Raw genomic sequence first — 23,470 nt, 5'->3', positions numbered from 1 at the left:
ACTCCAGAATAATTAAATAGAGAGAAGTGAATGAATATGAGGTGCACCGGCATGAGAAGGTATTTGAAACGAGGAAAAAGGATATGATCAACACCAAAGCTTGATTTGAATCCACCGGAGAAGAAAACGAGTGAAGAGTGACGAACTTGAAGCTCCGTTAGAAACTTCATGAGAATCACCGGGTAAGAACATGAAGGAAAATAATGGAGAAACTTCACATGAATAAAAGGATACTTGATTAAGAAATCTGAGTCCTTTAAGAAACAAGGGTGGGAGGGTGAGAAAACAAAGGCAACTTGGGATGGATGAAACAAACAACGTTGAGATCTTAGATTGAATCTTGCGGATGTTGAAAATGGACGGTTCCGCTTGAAGAGAAGCACACCGGTTGAAAAGGATTGGCAAGACAATCTCGATGATCAAGAAGGATTAGTATTCACATAGGAATATGAGAACACCACTTAGACAAGGGATGGAATCAACATTTGACTTTGAAGCAGCTCGAATACCACAACTCAAAACAAAACAAAGGATTGGCTTGCAGAATAAGCCAGAACAAACATATGATAGAGATTTCATCCGAAGTTTTCGTGGTGGGGCCTACACGGGCTTGATCGTACAACACCATCATGTACAAGGCAGTGCACATGACATATGAAGCGTCCCCGAGTCGGCATAGCCAAGGACACTTTAAGACACAACAAGACCATTGTAAAACCAACCGTGGATAGGCGGACCACTAGACGTCGAACCCCAATTTCATATCATACATCTGTCGGAAAGATATCCTAGGAGCTACTTGAATTCCCACTTATAAACTCCCGAAACTTTCCGGTTATGCAATCAGGTGTTGGGGATACAGGGGAAGCATAATATCTCACCCAAAACTAACAAATCCTACATCCGGCTGTATCCATCCTTCAACACATAACCAAGAAACCTTCGGAAATCATTTACCTCAACCTTCGAAAAAGCATCCGTTATACGAGTTATGGAAATACTCCCGAACTCCCGCCCCAGTACTGGGTGGCTGCGAGGTTATCTCACCAACAACTACATAAAAGAGATTTTCGATGTCGGCGAAACTCAGGTATTCCAGAACTGCAACGATAAAATTGTGACGACAACACCTCGGAGCTCAACTCCCCGGGACACTGCCACAACCCCTAAATGTCAGGAGGCACCAAGAACAATGTTCTCGTCACAAAACCATCAGAACGATTCCATTATACCCGTGTGATCCTTAAAAAAAATTTAGTGAAATTTGAGAAGAGAAGAGTCAAAACTCTACGCTAGGATGTCTCACCAGAGCGACGAAGGGACTGAGAAGTAAAAAGAATCCTACTCTCCGATATATATAATCCTAAATGACTCAAAACATTTTCTAGACTCAACAACGCCAGCGATTCGATCAAGCAGGGGGCTCCTAAAGTCGGGGAAGGCTCTGATACCAACTTGTAACGCCCTCGATGTGGCTATATCTCCCACGTGTCGAAGCACGACTTAGAGGCATTACCGCATTGAAAGCAATGTCGCAAGTGAGGTAATCTTCACAACAACCCATGTAATACATAAGGGAAAGATATACATAGTTGGCTTACAATCGCCACTTCACACAATACATAAATAAAGCATTACATCATCCAGATACAATCAAGGTCCGACTACGGAACCAAAATAAAAGAAGACTACCCAAAATGCTAAACAGATCCCTGATCGACCCCAACTGGGCTCCTCTACTGATCAACTGGAAACGGAACCTCATAACGAACACGATCTTTATGGAGCTCCTCCTTGAGCTTGGTTGCTTCATCTGCATGGTTCAACGGCACCTGCAAGCTGGTTTTGGAAGTATCTGTGAGTCACGGGGACTCAGCAATCTCACACCCTCGCTATCAAGACTATTTAAGCTTATAGGTAGGGTAAAAGGTATGAGGTGGAGCTAAAGTAATAGACTAGCATATATGGTGGCTAACATACGCAAATGAGTGCGAGAAGAGAAGGCAAAAGTACGATCGAACAACTATGATCAAGAAGTGATCCTAGAACAACCTACGTCAAGCATTACTCCAATACTGTGTTCACTTCCCGGACCCCGCCGAGAAGAGACCATCATGGTAACACACGCGGTAGATGTATTTTAATTAAGGTCATCTTCAGGTTTCTACAACCAGACATTAACAAATTCCCATCTGCCCATAACCGCGGGCACGGCTTTCAAAAGTTCAAATCCCTGCAAGGGTGTCCCAACTTAGCCCATCACAAGCTCTCACGGTTAACGATGGATATTCCTTCTCCCAAGACAATCTGATCAGACTCGGCATCCCGGTTACAAGACATCCTTGACAATGGTAAAACAAGTCCAGCAACACCGCCCGAATGTGCCGACAAATCCCGATAGGATCTGCACATATCTCGTTCTCAGGGCTGTAACGCCCTCGATGCGGCTATATCTCCTACGTGTCGAAGCACGACTTAGAGGCATAACCGCATTGAAAGCAACGTCGCAAGTTAGGCAACCTTCACAACATCCCATGTAATATAAATAATAAAAGGGGAAGGTACATAGTTGGATTACACTCGCCATGTCAAACAAAGTACATAAATAGCATTACATCATCCAATCACTCATGGCCCGACTACGGTGCCAAAATAAAAGACCAACCCAACATGCGACACGGTCCCGATCGCCCCAACTGGGCACCACTACTGATCATCCTCAAAAGAGGCACGGATCACTAGGAAACAACATGAACATATGGCATATTGACAAAACAGATCAAGGACTTAGTGGAATTGCCAAGTCCCTGAAATCAGCATTAACGAATGCACCACTTTGCAAGCTTGTGCTAGTCACCACACACATCACAAAAATACATGGACGGCACCTCTGGAAAATGACAAAGCATATAACAAAACATATGTAGAGCTCAGGGGCATATCATGCACACATTAATCATGGCAAAAAGACAAATAGCCATTTGGAGCAGCAGATCTGACAACTAACTCAAATAGCACTCTTCCAACAGAATTTCAGGCATCAATATGAACTCAAATGAAAATGATGCAGTGAGATGAAATGATGTGCTCTCTGAGACGAACATTTTGATATGCTATATGTCCAAAACGGATCTACGGATGCAAAGTTATAGCCGGTCAAAATATGCAAAATAAAACGAAGAGAGGGGAGGAGGTCAACCCAGATCTAGGGTTTGCACGTGCCCCGAGGTCGGATCCGAGCTCGCCGGAGTCTTGCTGGCATCGATAGCCGTGCGGCGGCCGGAGTAGAGGGAGGAAGAGGAGGCCGGCTGGCTCGGGGCTTGCCGGAGCGACGGAGACGGGCGCCGGGCCTCTGGGGCGGTGTGGCGGCGCGAGGACGAGGCGGCGGTGGTGCGTGGAGGCCGACGCAACGTGGTGGCGGCGGCGGCGAGGCGGACCACGGTGGCGTGGCGCCGGAGTGGAGGGAGACGGCGGCGGGCGAAGGCGCGGGGCGGTGCCCGAATCTGGGCCGTGGGGGTCGGCGTTGGGCTTCGCGGGCCTCCGCGGTGGGAGGAGGCGGCCGGCCACGTGGCGGCCTGTGGTTCGCCGCGGGCGGCGCCGGCGGCCTGTCCGGCGGCGGACGGACACGTCCGGTGGCGGCGGGGCGATTTTTTAGGGTTTCAGGAGAGGGGAACCGAGAATTTCGGAGGGGGGTGTATTTATAGGCATAGAGGGAGCTAGGAGTGTCCAAAAGAGGTGCGGTTTTCGGCCACGCGATCGTGATCGAACGCTCTCGATGATAGAGAGGGTTTTGGTGGGTTTTGCGCCACTTTGGAGAGGTGTTGGGCTGCAACACACACGAGGCCTTTACGGTCCCTCGGTTAACCGTTGGAGTATCAAACGAAGTCCAAATGGCACGAAACTTGACAGGCGGTCTACCGGTAGTAAACCAAGGCCGCATGACAAGTCTCGGTCCAATCCGGAAACGTTTAAAACCCGCACACGAAAAGAGGTAGAAAGGGACACCGGGTGACATAGGAGCGCCGGATTACAAAACGGACAACGGGAAAAATGCTCGGATGCATGAGATGAACATGTATGCAAATGAAATGCACACGATGACATGATATGCAATGCATGACACGCAAGCAATGACAAAGCAACAACAACGAATAACTGGAGGACACCTGGCACACCGGTCTCGGGGCATCACAAGGGCACACTCAGATGAGCGCTCCATACAACTAAAACCAAACCTCGAGTTTCCCCGAGGGGGCGCTGCACAGGGCTCTAGTTTGGACCAACACTCAGAGGAGCACTGGCCCGGGGGGGTTAAAATAAAGATGACCCTTGAGTCTGCAGAACCCAAGGGAAAGAACAGGCTAGGTGGCGAATGGTAAAACCAATTTTGGGCATTGCTGGAAGAGTTTTATTCAAGGCGAACTGTCAAGGGGTTCCCATTATAACCTAACCGTGTAAGGAACGCAAAAACCGGGAACATAACACCGATATGACGGAAAACTAGGGCGGCAAGAGTGAACAAAACACCAGGCATAAGGCCGAGCCTTCCACCCTTTACCAAGTATATAGATGCATTAATTAAATAAGAGATATTGTGATATCGCAACAAAATATCCATGTCCCAACATGGAACAAACTCCAATCTTCACCTGCAACTAGCAACGCTATAAGACACTACTAGGAAAAGGGCTAAAGATAATATGGACACTAATGGCGCACCATGTATGTGGTGCGCCATTGCTATATAGTAATGGCGCACCACATACAGGTGCGCCATTAGTAATATATTACTAATGGCGCACCTGGTGTGTGGTGCGCCATTAGTAGTTTTGAAAAAAGAAATAATTTTTTTGTTACTAATGGCGCACCGTGGGATAGTGCGCCATTACTAGTTGACATAGTAATGGCGCACCACACCCACCGTGCGCCATTAGTAGTTTTGAAAATAAAAAAAAAATGGTTAGTAATGGCGCACCAGTGGACAGTGCGCCATTAGTAGTTTTAACTAGTAACGGCACACTGTCCACTGGTGCGCCATTACTAAGTTTTTTTCAAAAAAAAGTTTCAAAAGTTTTTTTATTTTTTTCAAAACTAGTAATGGCGCACCGTGGGTGTGGTGCGCCATTACTAGTTTAACTAGTAATGGCGCACCACTCCCACGGTGCGCCGTTACTAACTTGGCCCAAAAATTCCACCGAATGCACCCCCCGGTGGACCGCCTTTTCAGTTTAAAAAAATAAAAGAAAATGATGGAAGTGTCAAAAAGATAAAAGAAAATAAGTTTCCCATGTGATATATGGTCTACTTGTTGGGAAAATTTACAAATATGAATTTCGACTTTATTTGCAAAATCTCTCTGGAATTTGTAAAATGGGCATAACTTTTGCATACGAGCTCGGATTAAAAAGTTTTCTATATGAAAAATCATCTACTCGAAAAGTTACACCCGAATTTAACTAGGGGAACCCCGTTAAACATTTTCAAAACCCCCAAAAACCTAACAGAAAAAAAGTTACAGGGCTTTTAAGATCTAGAGGAAAAAAAATGGAAAAAAATTCAAACTTCCTAGTGGCGCACCGTTTGCTAGGTGCGCCACTAGTAACAGAAAAAAAAATGGTTTTGAATTATTTTTTTGAATTATATTTCAAAATATGATACGTAATATGACCGGAAAGTTTGAAATATTTTTCAAAATTTCATCATACTCATGAACATGAACAAAGTCCTAGACATCAACAAGGTTTAATAGGATTGATATGATAGATATATCAACAAGTGCTTGTGAAGTGAGGTGGTGCTGGGGTTGGATAGAACTGTGAAGATAAGCGTGCTTGGGCTGGAGTAGTGTGAGGATGGGTGAACTTCCAAGAAGTTTGACCATAGAGTGCGATTTGACTTGAGATTAAGCATATTGACCCGAGATTAAGCCATAGTGACATGAGATTAAGAAAAAAAATTAAAAAAATTATGGAAAAAAAATTAAAAAATTTTGATTTTTTAAAAAAAATTGATACTAATGGCGCACTTCTATGTGTTGCGCCATTAGTATACCAGATACTAATGGCGTAGTGGCATGATACTAATGGCGCACCAGTAGTGCGCCATTAGTAGGCAAAACTGGTGCGCCATTAGTATGCCTTTTCCTATGTAGCGACCCGACCCGAATGGGTCAAGTCTCTATGCTTATGTGTCATCCCTGGATCGGTATGCTGACACACACAGTACTCGAAGGATTTATAACAGAGGTAAATCACATGTATAAAGTAACGTAAATACTATTACCTCAATCTAAATAGCGGAAGCAACAAGGTTGTGGATTCCCATCAACACCAACGGCAAAGTTGAGTGTAGAAATCGTAACCCTAGCGTATCACTTACTCGTCGTAAGAAACCTGCAACATAAGACGTTGCAGCCCGAAACGGGTCAGTACATTGAATGTACTGGCAAATTCACACCATAGAGAAAGATGAACAATGGCTATCACTACATGCATATTTGGCTAGTGGAAAAGCTCTATGGTTATAAGGTTTTTTGCGTAAAGCCAATTTTTCCCTACTGCAAAGAAATAAATTTATTTAACTAACATGGTGGTTGTTAAACATTGAGAATGGTTGACAGCATTCTCAATCCCAATTAAAAACAATTAAAACCCAACAACATTAATTAGAAGTAACATGATGAGATTCACTTGATATTCAAGTACTAGATACTCAAGTTGTCCATAACCGGGGACACGGATAATCATGATTAGTTTGTACACTCTGCAGAGGTTTGCGCACTTTTCCCCACATGACTCGATCGCCTCCGTTTGTTTTCTCGCACTACACGGTGTTTGAGAAACGGATGACCGAGACATAGTCTTTCAGAAGCGCTAGCACCTTACATGTGGGGTAGACCGTACCACCTATAACCCCTACATCTGCTAGTCCACCCCGTAAGAGTTCGCACAACTTAGTCAACTACGCCAGAGCCCATAGTAGCATGTGGCTGCACACGGAAGTTTCTAGCATGAAAAATCTTATGATCCCTTTGAGCCTGGGTGGCGGTCCAAAAAAAAGGCAAGTCCTGATAGACATCAGGTGCCTCAATCCACCCAGATGTGTGTTTAAGTTGCCACCTTAGATAAACCATTAAAATTATCAACTCACATCTGTCATGGATATCACTCACCCAATCCATGTCTACTAGCATAGCATGGCATAATAAGCAAACGTAGAAGTAACTCCCAAAGGTTTCATAATAATACAGGTAATAGGTACTACCTCATCTACTTCCCATCTCCACAGTTTAATTAGATCCTAATCATGCAATGTGTGAAGATTGATCTAATGCAAAAAAAAACTGGGTATGGAAGGGGATATGATCAAAGTGTGAACTTGCCTGCAAGGTTGATGAAGATGATTCGCACTCAAAACTCTTGATAGATCTACTCGTCACACTCCGGTCAATCTATCGTAAGCAAGCAATAGTAACCACACAATAAGTACTCATATAATGCACAGGTAAAACTCGAACAAGAGAACGAACCAGATAGGTTCAACTTAAGAACTCCGGTTGCAAAGAAAGAACGAACCGAACAAACGACGGAAAACAAACGGCGGAAGAAAACAACTCGGTTCTAGCAAGTTGAAACTAGGTCAAATTTTACCGAGGAAAAAACTTGTTTAAGTTGATTAGACGGAACGGCGGTTTCGAAACGAAACTCCAGGCGCTTGAATCACCTGATTCCGATAAACGAGCGAGAAGAAAGACTAGAAAGAAGATCGGATCTGAGATCGCGATCGCGGAATAAATCCGACGAGAAGAAAAAAGAAGAACGGTTATACGAACGGACGTTCGTTAACCTAGAAGAATCCAGTGATCACGTTCGTTAGGACGAACGGTCCGGCGAACGGTCCAAGGCAACTAAATCGAAAAAGAAAACGAATCCGATCTAGGGTTTCGGAAAAGAAAACCGAAACGAAAAACCGATCTAGAAAACGGATCGGAAGAGAAGAGAAGAATCGGAACGGTTAGAAAAAAACGATCCGAGGAAAAGAGACGCGGGGCAACCTCGGCGAACGGGGCTCCGGCGGCGGCGTAGGGCGGCGGCGGTGTGGGCAAGGTGCGGCGGCGGCGCTAGGGCACAAGGCGGCGGCGGCGCGGGTGTGGGGTGGCGCGGCGGCGGTGTAGGGCGCGGGGTGGGGCGCGGCTTGGGTAGGAGAGGGGGTTTGGTTTGATGTGTTTAGAGGGGGGGTGTTGGGGTATTTATATTGGGGAGGGGGGTTTACTTGGAGGAGGGATCAAGGAATTGGAATAGGAGCAGGAAAGATCTAGAAAAAGAAACGGAATAAACGGGAGTAGGACAAAAGTCCTACTAGGAATTCCAAAAGACAATGGCGGCGGCTCCCTGGAGCCTGGGCGCTCGCGCGATGGCCTCCTGGCCTTGGCCGGCGGCGGCTTGGGCCTTTGGCCCAAGGCGCTGAGGATTTTTTTTAACAGATTTCGCGTGCAGAAAAACTCAGAAAAGAAAATCTAAACGGGCTCCAAAATTACTAAAGTAAATTTTCCCCGACTCCTAAAAATGAGTCGAACAAAATGAACTTTTCTCTGGACCTAAAATGCAATTTTCGAAAACGCGCATTTTTCCCTATCCAAAGAAAAACAAACAAACACCGGAAAACGAAATTTGATCTATTTATTAAATCTTCATTTTTCCTATATTTTGGGAAAGCCATATTATTCCCTCTCTTATATTTTTTTTACGTCGGAAAAATAATTGAAGATGAAATAAATAAATCAAATGATCCTCTTTTCCAATTCGAGAAAACTCTCAAATAAGAAAATAACGAAATCTCCAACTCTCTCCGAAGGTCCTTGAGTTGCGTGAAATTTCTAGGATTGACCAAAAAGCAAGAAAATAAGATATGCATGATGATCTAATGTATAACATTCCAAATTGAAAATAAATTCAAAAGAACTTTGAATTTAATTCTTTGAAACTCCCAACTCATATTTCGTAATTTGAAGAAGTCATTTTATCTTCTCTCGTGAAAATCATTGAGTCGCATAAAGTTTCAGAATTGGAATATTTCCAAATGAAATTCAATTATTTTTCAAACACCCTTTTCATTTTTAAATGGAAGAAGTCATGTCATCTTCTCTCTAGGGTTTTGTGTTTGAAAAGAATTTGAATTCATGGAGATCAGAAAACAAATATGAAAGTTTGGGAAAGTCCTTTTATTCCCTCTCATTTAACTTTCAAAAGTTTCGAATTCACTCACTTTCAGACAATCAATCAAACAACCAGTCAAATCTATCTATTTATTATAACATTCCAAAATTTAGAATTTTGGGATGTTACATCCTAGTAGTGAGAGGGGCTGAGCAAAGCGGTAACATAGCCAAACAATGGTTTGCTAGGACAAGGTGGGTTAGAGGCTTGGCTTAACAATATGGAGGCATGATAAGCAAGTGGTAGGTATCACAGCATAGGCATAGCAAAAGAGTGAGCAACTAGCAAGCAAAGATAGAAGTGATTTCGAGGGTATGGTCATCTTGCCTGAAATCCCGCAAGGAAGAAGAATGAGTGCATGAAGAAGAAAAACGGACGTAGTCGAACGGTTGCTCACAGACGAGACGTTATCAGAACCAACCCGAAGAAGCAACACCGGAAAGAAGCACACAACATAGTAAACAACCAACACATGAACATGGCATGATATGCGGGATGCGGTATGTGATGCATATGCATGAATTGGAAAGGAATGATTCAACCTGGCCTCAACATGGAATTCCAAGAGTGCCACTAGAAAATTGAGTTGATTTCGGTTGAAATCTATATAAAGATCACCGGAATCGGATGCACGGTTTGGAAATGGCAAGCAAAACAAATATGGCACCGGTCTGCGATAAACAGCAAGTAGTCTTCTAAATGCATCAAGTTAAATAGGCTACAACAATCAAACATAGCAACAAAATACATGGCAGGGATGCACTCATGATGTTTGACAAAAGGTGAACATTGAGCTATGGCTAATTCACTCGATAGCAGGTTCAAACAGGCATGGCAAAAGTGCAAAACATAACATGTTTCAGACTTAGTGAAATTAACAGCATGTTAGGAATTATCATCAGGAAGCGATGTTTAGAGCATGATAACTATATGCTACAGGAACATATCATGGCAAAGCAAGGCATGGCATGAAGCTAAAGCCCCTTACTGACCATAAGCCAAAAGGGATCAAAAAATACAATTGCAAGCATGTGAACATAGCACAAAATAAACAGATTCAGACTTTGTGAAAAACTGGAGCATGGGAAAACAGTTAACAAGTAGACATGTTTACGAGTTCGATGCACTCACTACAAAGCATGGCATGATAATCTAAGCATACACCCAGAAAATAGACATGGCATAGAAGCTAGACATGGAAAGAACAATAACATAGCATGCACGGATCAATAGCAACAACCTCGGCAAAATCGCTAAACCTGTTAACAATCTGCCAGGAACATTTTATAGCAAACGTAGAGCTCGATTAAATCCAACTAGGTTGCTCCATAATTCCAAACAAAGACTTGGATGGATAGAGTACCACAATATTAACAAAACATACTTACTGATCATGCTCAAAAGAGGCACGGATCACTAGGAAACAACATGAACATATGGCATAAAAATAATGACAGGGCAAGGACTTGGTGAAATTCCAAGTCCCTGAAATCAGCATTATTGAGTAAGCTACTTTGCATGCTTGTACTAGGCACCACAAAGATCACTAAAATATATGGCATACACTCCTGTAAAGATGGCATGGCATTCTACAAAACACATGTAGAGCTCAAGATCATAGCATGCACACATTAATCATGGCAAAAATGACAAAAGGCCATTTGCTGAAATAGATCTGAAATAATCATCACATAGCCCTCTTCCAACAGCATTTCATGCATCAAGATGGGCTCAAATGAAAATGATGCAATGAGATGAAATGATGTACTCGTCGAGACGAACATTTTGATATGCTACATGCACGAATCGGAGCAACGGTGACGAAGTTATGATGTGTCAAAGTTTGCATAAAATATCTGGAGTTAGGTCAAAAAGTCAACCGAGAACAATACCAGATTTGGAACCAGATCACACACAGATCGAGGCATCGCCGGAGACTTCGTCGGAGATGACGAAGGAGAGGTCGGGGGCGACTCCGGGGAGGTCGCGGGCGGCGGACCCGGCCGGAGGCGAGGGCCGGCGAGGCCGGAGGTGGCGATGGCGGCGTGCCGGCGAGGGAGACAGGGAGGCGGGCGGCGGCGCTCCGGGCATGGCGGCGGGCGTGCGGACCCGGGCAACTCCGGTGGCCGGCGGCGAGCGCTAGGCGGCGGAGCAAAGCTGCGCCGCGTCGGGCGGCGAGGGAGCCGGGGGAGGATCACGGGCGGTAGGTGAGCCTCCTCGGGCGGCGGCGCGGGGCGCAGCCCGGGTGCGGCCCGGGGCGGGCCGGCCTCGGGCCCCAGCGGGCCTGGTGGCGGGAAGGAGAGAGAGGAGGCGTGGGGCAACACGTGGCGGTGACAGATTGGCTGGAGGCGGCGGCGCCTCATTCGCCTGAGTGAGGTGGCAGTGGCAGCAGACATGTCCGGCGGCGTGGGACGAAATGTCCGGCGGCGCGCGGAGGAGGAGGTTAGGGTTCATTTGTGCGAAAATTTCGGAGGGAGGCACATATTTATAGGTAGAGGGAGCTAGGAGAGTCCAAATGAGGTGTGGTTTTCGGCCACGCGATCGTGATCGAACGGCCGAGATGATGGAGAGGGTTTAGGTGGGTTTTGGGCCAGTTTGGAAGGGTGTTGGGCTGCAACACACACGAGGCCTTTTCGGTCCCTCAGTTAACCGTTGGAGTATCAAACGAAGTCCAAATGACACGAAACTTGACAGGCGGTCTACTGGTAGTAAAACAAGGCCGCATGTCAAGTCTCGGTCCAATCCGGAAACGTTTAACACCCACACACGAAAAGAGGTAGAAAGGGACACCGGGGACATATGAGCGCCGGAATGCAAAACGGACAACGGGGAAAAAGCCCGGATGCATGAGACGAACATGTATGCAAATGAAATGCACATGATGACATGATATGCAATGCATGACACGCAAGCAATGACAGGGCAACAACAGCGAATAACTGGAGGACACCTGTCACATCGGTCTCGGGGCATCACAATATCGCCATCTCTTGATTGTTATGTTGATAATGAAAGTATACCGCTCAATATATTATTCACCTCTGTTTTAAAACTGAGCTCTGGCACCTCTACAAATCCCTGCTTCCCTCTGCGAAGGGCATATCTATTTACTTTTATGTTGAGTCATCATCCTCTTATTAAAAAGCACCAGTTGGAGAGCACTGCTACCATTTGCATTCATTACTGTTAGTTTACATTGAGTATGACTTGACTAGATCTCTTTTACCATGAATTACAATGTCTAGTCAGTCCTTGATCTTTAAAGGTGCTCTGCATTTATGTTTTGCGGTCTCAGAAAGGGCTAGTGAGATACCATCTTGTTATATCATACTATGATTGTTTTGAGAAAGTGTTGTCATTCAAGTTTTATTATTGCGGCTCGCTAGTTGATTATGCTATTGATATGAGTAAACTTGAGACCTATGCGTTATTGTGAATGTAGTTAGTTATAATATTTGCTGAAAACTTGAATGCTGGCTTTACATATTTACAACAACAAGAGCAAACAGAGTTTGTAAAAGTTTTTTCTTTGTCACTTTCAGTTTGTCAACTGAATTGCTTGAGGACAAGCAAAGGTTTAAGCTTGGGGGAGTTGATACGTCTCCAGCGTATCTACTTTTCCAAACACTTTTGCCCTTGATTTGGACTCTAACTTGCATGATTTGAATGGAACTAACCCGGACTGACGTTGTTTTCAGCAAAATTACCATGGTGTTATTTATGTGCAGGAGCAAACGTTCTCGGAATGACCTGAAACTTCACGGAGACACTTTTCAGAAAATAAGAAAAATACCTGCCAAATATGAAGGCCAGGGGGCCCACCACCTTGCCACGAGGGTGGGGGGCGCGCATGCCCCCTAGGGCGCGCCCCCTACCTCGTGGGCCCCCTGTTGCCTCTCCGACTCCAACTCCACCTCCATATATCGAGTTTCGATGAGAAAAAATTAGAGAGAAGAAATCATCGCGTTTTACGATACGAAGCCGCCGCCAAGCCCTAAAACGTCTCGGGAGGGCTGATCTGGAGTCCGTTCGGGGCTCCGGAGAGGGGAATCTGTCACCATCGTCATCATCAACCATCCCCCATCACAAATTTCATGATGCTCACCGCCGTGCGTGAGTAATTCCATCGTAGGCTTGCTGGACGGTGATGGGTTGGATGGGATCTATCATGTAATCGAGTTGGTTTTGTTAGGGTTTGATCCCTGGTGTCCACTATGTTCTGAGATTGATGTTGCTACAACTTTGCTATGCTTAATGCTTGTCACTAGGGCCCGAGTGCCATGATTTCAGATCTGAACCTATTATGTTTTCATCAATATATGAGTGTTCTTGATCCTATCTTGCAAGTCTATAGTCACCTATTATGTGTTATGATCCGTTAACCCCGAAGTGACAATAATCTGGATACTTACCGGTGATGACCGTAGTTTGAGAATTCATGTATTCACTGTGTGGTAATGCTTTGTTCCGGTTCTCTATTAAAAAGAGGCCTTAATATCCCTTAGTTTCCGTAAGGACCCCGCTGCCACGGGAGGGTAGGACAAAAGATGTCATGCATGTCCTTTTCCATAAGCACGTATGACTATATTCGGAATACATGCCTACATTATATCAATGAACTGGAGCTAGTTATGTGTCAGCCTAGGTTATGACTATTACATGATGAACCACATCCAGCATAATTCTCTATCACCGATTCATTGCTTATGAGCTTTCCATATATTGTTCTTCGCTTATTTACTTTTCCGTTGCTATTGCTATCATCACTACAAAATACCAAAAACATTGCTTTTACTACTGTTACCTTTTGCTACCGTTATCACCACTATCATATTACTTTGCTACTAAACACTTTGCTGCAGATATTAAGTTTCCAGGTGTGGTTGAATTGACAACTCAACTGCTAATACTTGAGAATATTCTTTGGCTCCCCTTGTGTCGAATCAATAAATTTGGGTTGAATAGTCTACCCTCGAAAACTGTTGCGATCCCCTATACTTGTGGGTTATCAGCAGGCAACATGGAGCCTGGGCGCACAAGCTGGAGGACTACAGTGATGTCATCCGCGAGCTTCTTCATGACGGTGAACTTGTTGATGGTGGCAACGATCATCTTGTCCAACTGAGAGTCATAGGTGGCGTCAACGATGGCCATGAACCAATCGGTCACCAACACCCTCTGGAGATGATCCTCGATGCCATGCTGCAGGACAGTGTCATGGACCATCTGGCACAGCCGCTGGTCGGTCGATCGCATCGCCGCCATGGGTCTGAAGTGAGCATTGTTACGCTTAGTGTAGGTGCGTACAATGTGGTAGATGCACTGGAATCGAGGGGCGCCTTTATATGAGTGCAAACTACACTGCATTCATATCATGCTGCCTCCTTTCCGCGTCCTCCTCCCTACTTCCCTCAGCATGCTACTAATTGAAGGAGGATGCATCATTGTCCGTTCAACATTTCGAAACCGCTACCCTCTCCCTCGTCTGGATTAAAGTCGTATCAGGAACTGTCCTGGTTTACTAGTTTACCATCCATTTCTCATTTTTTACCGTCCTGGTTTACTAGCTATCAAATCAAATACTACTCCCGACTGCACGCCCGACTGAACACTCCTCCTCGCCTCCATCAAACGCATCGATTAAACCTGCATGGAAACCAAGAAACCTACTCCGGCCACATGTTCGTTCATGAGCGGGCCGGAATTATACACAACGCCAACCGAGCTCCTCCCATCGGTCCTCTATTTAAATGAGGCCAGATGCCGGCCAAGCTCCTACCGTCTGCCCTCTATTTAAACAAAGCCACACGGCGGGCAAGAATCGCACCCCTCCACCGCTCCCCATCTCCTCCTTCACCGTTTTCTCTACTCTTCTGATGGCATCCGAGGAGCCGTTCTCTGGCATACTATCCGGTTCGGAGGCCCGCCGAGCCCTCCGGATACGAGCGAGGCCACTCGGTGCTTCACCTACCTCGCCTAGCTAGACGGAGCCAGTTGTCGCCCCAAAGTGGCGTGTGGTTCAGTAACTCGCCGCTCCAATTCAGCTCGATGAGGAGTGGCATGTTGCTCCACGCCGTCACGGCGTCACCGGCGTCGCCGCTGCCGTGTCGTACCATGCCACCAGTGTCTACGGTCGCGCTTCCCGTGTATGCGGTGGCCGCGCCTCCCGTGTCTATGGCCACGCCTCCCGTGCCTGCGGCGGTGCTATGCAGACAGAGACAAAAGTCGGGTGCACAAAGAGCGATGAGTCGCTGGCCAGCTTCTTCGTGTCAACCGCCATCATCAAGGAGAAGTAGAACACGGGAGGCCGCTGCCGCTTGGGTCCCATGAAGGCCACTGCCGAGACGATGACTGCATATACAACTGGTGTCTTGCCAGGTTTGTCTCTTGTGAGGACCTTCGTCGACCCCGCAAGTGTGTACAGGACATGAGGAAGATCCCATGAAGGTCACCATCGAGGCGACGGCTGCGTACACATGTGGTGTCTTCCCCGGTTCGTCTTTTGCGAGGATCTTCATGGACTCCGCAAGTATATGCCGGACATGAGGAACACAAAGGGATCCCCGAGCGGCCATTTAGATTAGGTATTAATTATACCTCGAGAGCCAGATTGGCACCACCTATTTCATGTAAATGTAATGAAATCTGTCATTTTTATATGAAAATCCAGCATTTTTATATGAAATCCTTCGTGTTTTTATGAAATCAGTCCATGTTTGCATGAATTTTGTCTGGCTGGTTAGAGTTGTGAAAATGTATGCCACTGGCGTTGGATGTCGTCCTCCGCGGACGGAAGCGGGAGAGAATTTGTCGTTTGCCATTGGAGATGCTCTTATGCTGGAAATAATAGAGTCACATCAAATCCATTTGAGTTAATTGCGTGTATGATTCTCAAATATAAAAAGTTAATTGCATGTACAATGTACATGACTTGCAGGGTGGCAACAGATTTGTACAGAAAGTTAAAAAGAAATAAATCAATCCTTAAACTTGTATTCTAAGTACCATGTGGGTTCCACTGTTAGTAGAGTAGCGAAAGAAGTATATATTAAAAACATATAAAAATGTAAAGTTTATTGAGACAGAATTCGAAATCAGGTCATCGCATTGTGACATCCGGTGCTAACTGATACATCTCCAACGTATCAATAATTTTTTATTGTTCCATGCGATTATGCTATTTTATATCATTTTTGGGACTAACCAATTAACCTAGTGCCCAGTGCCAGTTGTTGTTTTTCCTTGTTTTTGTCTTCTACAGAATATCAATACCAAACGGAGTCCAAACGGAATGAAACTTTTTGAGGATTTTTCTTGGACCAGAAGACAACCATGAAGCTTCAGGAGGAGTCCATAGGAGCCAAGAGAGGGCCACAAACTTCGCCAATGCATCCAAATCCCATGATATGATACGCTCTTTCACACATAGCCACCTTATATCTTCCTCAAAAAAGCCACCATACCTACCCATTATGGCCTTTCCATAGCCATTCTGAGATATATTGCCATGCAACTTCCACCGTACAGTTTTATTATGACACATACCATCATTGTCATATTGCTCTCATATACATGAGGCATTCATATAGATTCATATATTTGTTCTAGTATTGAGTTGTAATTCTTGAGTTGTCATTAAATAAAAGTGTGATGATCATAATTATTAGAGCATTGTCGCATGTGAGGAAAGAGCCCAAAAAAAAAAAAAAAAAGCCCAAGGAGCCCAAAAGAAAAAATAGGAAAAAAATAAAAAATGAGAGAAAAAGAGAGAAGGGACAATGTTACTATCTTTTTTCCACACTTGTGCTTCAAAGTAGCACCTAGTTCTTCATGATAAAGACTCTCCTATTTTGTCACTTTCATATATTACTAGTGACAATTATTCATTATAGCACTTGGCTTGTATATTCCAATGATGGGCTGCCTCAAATTCCCCTAGGTCTTCGTGAGCAAGCGAGTTGGATGCACACCCACTTAGTTTCTTTTTGAGCTTTCATAAACTTATAGCTCTAGTGCATCCGTTGCATCGCAATACCTACTCCTTGCATTGACATCAATTATTGTGCATCTCCATAGCCCATTGATTAGCCTTGTCAATGTGAGACTTTCTCCTTTTGTGTCTTCTCTAGACAACCTCGACCATCATATTATATTCCACCTATAGTGCTATATCCATGGCTCATGCTCATATATTGCGTGAGAGTTGAAAAAGTTTGAGAACACTAAAAGTATGAAACAATTGCTTGGCTTGTCATTGGGGTTGCACATGATAAATACTTTGTGTGGTGAAGATAGAGCATGACAAGATTATATGATTTTGTAGGGATAACTTTCTTTAGCCATGATATTTTGAGAAGACATGATTGCTTTATTTAGTATGCTTGAAGTATTATTGTTTTTATGTCAATATTAAATTTTTTTTGAATTTTAAGGATCTCAATATTCATGCCACAATAAACATGTTAGGTAGCATTCCACATCAAAAATTCTATTTTTTGTCATTTACCTACTCGAGGACGAGCATGAATTAAGCTTGGGGATGATTGATACGTCTCTAGTGTATTTGTAATTTTTGGTTGTTCCATGCTATTATATTATCCATCTTGGATGTTTTATATGCATTATTATGCTATTTTATATCATTTTTGGGACTAACCTATTAACCTAGTGCCAAGTGCCAGTTGCTGTTTTTCCCTTGTTTTTGTCTTGTACAGAAAATCAATACCAAATGGAGTCCAGACGGAACAAAACTTTTTAAGGATATTTCTTGGACCAGAATACAACCAAGAAGCTTCTGGAGGAGGCCAGAGGAGCCACGAGAGGGCCACAAGCCCTAGAGGCGCACCTAGGGGAGCACGTTCCCCAGGCTTGTGGGCCCCTCTAGACTCCCCTTACCCTAATCTCAGCTCCATAAATACCCAAATATTCCCCGTATACCAGAGGGCACACCAAAAATATGTTTTCGCGTTCGCAAGCTTCTGTTCTCATGAGATCCTATCTTGGGGCCTTTTCCATCACTTCGCCGGAGGGGGATTCGATCACGGAGGGCCTCTACACCAACCTTGCTGTCGGTGAGAACGACACCTATGGGATCACAGGGAATCCCTTCTACGGTTGGCGGGCGCGGGGCTGTGGAAAGAGCGGGTTTAAAAGATCAACACGGGGGAGTTTATCCAGGTTTAGGCCGCAAGTGATGTGTAATACCCTACTCCTGCTGCTTTTGTGTTTATCTGGTGTTCTTGGACTAGCTACAAAGCATGCAGGGTCCAAAAAGTCTGAATCCTCTCACAGTATGCCGCGGGCCTTTTATAGTCAAAGGGGCTGCCACAGTGGCACATAGGAGGTGGAAAGTTGTAAAGTAGTCGAGTTTATCCTCTGACATTACGGGACAAAACACATTAAATGCGCTACTTAGGTGTCATCTTGATTTATCAGGGACAGCCACGAACCCCGTCCCATCCGTCGCCGCTTCACCTTGCTCCGACATGTGTCCAGGCCAACGAGGCATGCAGTGCCATGTAGGCTGGCACGCCGCTGGGCTGGCGTGGTGGCAGGGTCTTCACGAAGATCTGCATGCCACCATGTAGGTGCTTGACTAGTTGGCTTAGGAGCCAGGTACTGCCACGTGGGTACTTGTTTAGTTGGTGGACGGCCGTTGAGCTGGGGTGGTGACGGGGCGGCAAGGCCTACCCTTGCCGGGGCCTTGTGGGCGCCCTCGGCAAGAGTATTACCGGGGCCTCGTGGGCATCCTCGGCAAGGAGCCTTGCTGTTGTCTTGCTTCTTGGCTCCTATCTAGGCCTCGCAGGCCCTTTGTCTTCACAAAGGTCTGCATGCCACCATGGAGGCGCCTCCCGAGCCTTGGTTCCGATGTGGTTGACGGTGTCGGAACTCTTAGGCTCAAGGGTGGCGGCTCCGCTGGTGTTGGGAAAGTTGCCCTGGTAGGACTCTTGCCGGGGCCGCGAAGGCCACCCCGGCAAGGGCCTTGTCGGGGGAGTTTCTCCTCGCCCCTCTGCTTCTCGCGCCTTCGGCTTGGTGCTGCTCTAGTAGTCTCGTGTCTTCGTTTCCTCTGCTTCGCCAAGCGTGGCCGCAGGTGTGTGGCTGCGACTGCCCATGCAGAAGTAAAGGGGTACAAAAAGGACCCCTACTTTTGTACACCGATAGGAACCCCCGGGCCTAGGCCACATATAAGCGCGGAGCATTGTTGGGCCAGGCACAGAACGGTGCACGGGCGCGCGGGCGGCCGAGTTTTACCGTAGTAACTCCCTCGCCAGTTGCGCTTCCCCATGACCCGCATTGAATGCGTGACGTGGGGGTCGTGCGTGGGGTGGTTGCTGTACACCTGTGTCACATCATGGTAAATGGTAAAGAGGCGGCCCGCACCTTCCCCATAAAAAGGAGAAACCGCAGGCGCGCTACTCATTTACCCCATGTGCCTCCTCCAATCTCGGAACCGCCGCTCCCTTCTTCTTCCTCAAGCTTTTGCCTTTGCTCGCCGCCGCCGCGCCCTCACTGCCCTCAATCCTCCATCCTACCTCAGTTGCCGTGGCGCCCAAGACAGGCAAGGGCAAAGGGGTGGCCAAGGACGTCGGGGAGAAAAAGGCGCCGGAGAGCGAGTTAGCAGTGTTGCGGATGCAACACGCCTGTTTCCCCGACGGTCAATGCGGCCCACCTCAGGGACTACTTCAAGCCCCTGTGGGGGAGGAAGACGATGGGGCACCCTGCTACGCACACCATCCCTGCCGATTTCGCCGAGGCCGGCCCAGATCGGTACCCCTTCTTCGTCGATTACTTTTCTTGAGGGCTCTGCCCCCTTTCTATGATTTCTTCAATGACATCATGCACACGTACGACTTTCACCTCCTCGACTTTGCGCTGAATTCCGTGGCGTGCATGGCCCTCTTCGCCCATCTCTGCGAGGGCTTTGCCGGAGTGCTCCCTAGCACGGAGCTCTTCCACAACTACTTCTATCCTCGCATCTAGCCTGGGGATGCCATTTCTGGGTGCACTACCTGGATCCTGAGGACCCAGGAGAAGGGCACGTACCCGAAGGGTGCCTTGAAGTAGAGGTGGGACGAGTGGCAGGGCCGGTGGCTCTAGATCAAGGAGGAGGATCCGCAGGAGTTCTGTCAAGTTCGTCAGAGCCCGCCGACCCGCCGCAAGGACTGTAGCGACCTTGATGTCAACAACAAGAAGCTCACGGTCGCCACTACCAGGATCCATCGCCTCACCATGGTCGGGCTCACCCTTGAGATGATTGGGGCCTATTTCATTCATCGCTGAATCTCTTCGCTGCACAACAAGGGGAGGCCGGCCTGGAACTTCAGGAATGCGGCCGATGTCATGAGGCGGCGGCCTGGCCTGAAGCATAACTTCACGGTGCTGGGGCATGCCCATTTTTGTCTGAGGCTCTTTCAGCTCAACATGGATGACGACGACGACAGGGCTGGGAGGACCGGCAGGGCTACGAAGGCCGGAAAGGCCGTCAAGGGGCCCCTATTTGGGCTGCCGACGGGAGTGGTCCCGCTGAGCAACAACTCTCGCCAGTCTGCCATCATCGCCATGATGCCGGACTTCAACACGCACGGCCTTGACCCGGCCTGGGCCGAGCCACCAGCAGAGCAAGTGCAGGAGTTTTTCGACAACTTGTCGGAGGGCTATGTCCGTGATGAGCCGCTGCTCGTCCACGACACCACCAAGGAGGAGCTGGACTACATCGTCGCAAGGGCGGCAGAAGTGGCACTTGCCAAGGAGGCCGGCAGCGTCGGCACCGTGGAGGACGAGGCCGACGCGGCCACGGAGGAGAAGAAGCTCGCCCAGTGAGTGGATTCTGCCGGGGAGGCCAGCGGCACCGGCGCCGGGGCCCCCCTTACTGAAGATGCGGGTGACGAGTCACCTGAAGAGGAAGCCGAGGCAGGCGACCCTCCGTCCGCGGGGAAGAAACGTGTCCTGCGGCGGGCCAGCTCCAGCGAGCCGGTCCGACCCGGCAAGCCCGCGCAGCGGCAATCGGCTCAGGAGTAGCTCGTGTGCTAGACGAGGGCAGTGAAGGCCGCGGCAGTGAAGAAGACGGTGAAGGCCGCAGTGGCGAAGAAGACGGCGACTGCCTCCTCCTCGTCCAAGTGGCGCCGGACCCCATCTCCTTCTCCCCTCCGTCGAACAGCACCTTGGAGGTCGAATTCGACCTTGGATCTTTTAGCCCGAAGAGGAAAAGGAAGCCAGTGGAGGAGGTGGTGGAGGACGAGTAAGTATTTTTCCCACCATAATCTCCTGACCTTACGCCCGTGTTATCCTCTTTTGATTTGATGTTATCTTCACAGGACACGGAGACGCTGGCCCAGAGGGTGGTAAAGAGGGCCAGGGCCTCGACAGGCGACAAGCCCCCGATGGGTACTTCGCATACGCCGGTGTTGGTGCAGGACAACCCGTACAGCAGCCCCCAACATAGCCCTCACTTCAGCCCCCATCATGAGTTCATCACTCACTTCTTCACTGATGAGCATTGGGGTGTGAATTCTTGATGCTGACCTTGCCGGGTTTGCAGGAGAAGAACAGTAGCAGGAGGAGCCGCCAAGGGCCACTCCCAACACGCTGCCCCCCTCGACTACGCCGCCCAGAGGGGCGTCCCCGGCAAGGGCATCCACCCCGAGCCCACACACATGGAGGAGGAGGAGGCGAGCTTGGGTGCCAGTGGTTCTGCCCCGACAGCGAATGTTGGCGGGGAGGGCGCCACTTCTTCCCAACCCGGTGCGGGTAAGTTGTTTGCTCCTCGTCTCTGTTCTTTCTTCTTCTTTTCTAACCTTGATCTTGGCTCTGTCTCATTGCCTTTCTTGGTATCCAGAACCTTCCTTGGCGGACTGGGAGGATATTGACACCGTCATTGGGGAGGCCGCTAAGGACAACAAGATTGCCGTCGAGGAGGCCGCCAAGACCGCCGCTGAGGACGCCGCCAAGGGGCCTGCCGGGTAGGCCGGCAAGGCCGCTATTGAGGAGGCCGGCAAGGGGCCTGCCGGGGGGCGGCAAGGCCGCTGCCGAGGAGGCCGGCAAGGGCGTTGCCGAGGAGGTCGGCAAGGGGCTTGCCGGGGAGGGGGTGGTTGACGACCAACCTTACTCCTCTGCCACCCCTGGCCCGGGAAAGTACTTGAAGGTGGGCAACGACCTATTCGCTCACCTCCTAGGGACGGCGAGGACCAGGGCGCCAACCGAGGGGGAGGTGTGTGATGATGAAGTGCTCGCCTCCGTCGGGCTCCAGGTTGTTGATGAACCGAGCACGGGCGGCGGCGGTTCCCAGGAGGAGCAGCTCCTCCGAGCCATGAGTGCCAACTTCCAAAGGCTCCTGGCGCTCCATCGGGCCTGCCAAGACAACGTAAAATCCAGGATGGTGGCGGTGGACAAGGCGGAGGCGGCTTTTGAGGAGCGCATCGCTGAGATGCAGGTCTGGTTTGGCGAGGCCAGGCATGAACTGAGGGCCGCACAAGGTGAGCTAGAGGAGCGCAAGCGGGAACTCATCCTAAAGCAGGACGATATCGAGTAGGCCCAGGAGGTGGTGAAGAATCAGGCCGCCGCAGACGGAGCTTCTTGGCAACAGCAGCAGGCCCTGCTTGAACTCCCAGGAGGAGGACCTTGCCGCCCGTGAGAAGGCGCTCGCTGCGATGCTCCGCGGCAAGGACGAGGAGATCGAGAAGCTCCTCGTGCAGTGGACCCTGGAGCTGGAGCAGAGGCACAAAGAGGCACTCAATGCTCAGGCCCTAGTCCATGCCGACAAGGTGAAGTAGCTGGAGTGGGAGGAGCTGAAGAAGGTGGCCTCGGAGCTGACAAAGGAGAGGGACACATCCAACCGCACTCTTGTGGATGCATAGGTCGCCATCTCCAACAAGGACAAGCTGCTCACCGAGGCCAACGACTCCATCAATGATCTGAAGTTGAAGCTGGACGGCTTAGAGGGGAAGCTTTTGGAGGCCGGGGCTCGTGAAGAGACCCTGAAGAAGGTCCTAGAGGACGAGAAGCAGCTGCGGAGGAATGACGCCGCCGAGCACAAGGAGTACGCGGAGGGCGTAAACCTCTAGATCAGCTGCCTCATCGACACCGCTAAGCAGGATCACCACGAAGCTCGCTGCCATGGGGATATCGAATGCCAGGTACTCCTAGGAGCCGAACGTGAGCCCCAACACCAGGCTGACCCTGTTCTTCGAGGGCGTCCTCGAAGCCTTGGAGCGACTCCGCTCCAATTGAGCAGCATATCTGGCCAACGAGTTCCGGAG

The sequence above is a fragment of the Triticum urartu genome, chromosome 1, assembly GCF_003073215.2.
Source record: "Triticum urartu cultivar G1812 chromosome 1, Tu2.1, whole genome shotgun sequence".
In the NCBI taxonomy this organism is placed as follows: domain Eukaryota; kingdom Viridiplantae; phylum Streptophyta; class Magnoliopsida; order Poales; family Poaceae; genus Triticum; species Triticum urartu.
Note: the sequence above shows the minus strand (reverse complement) of the source record.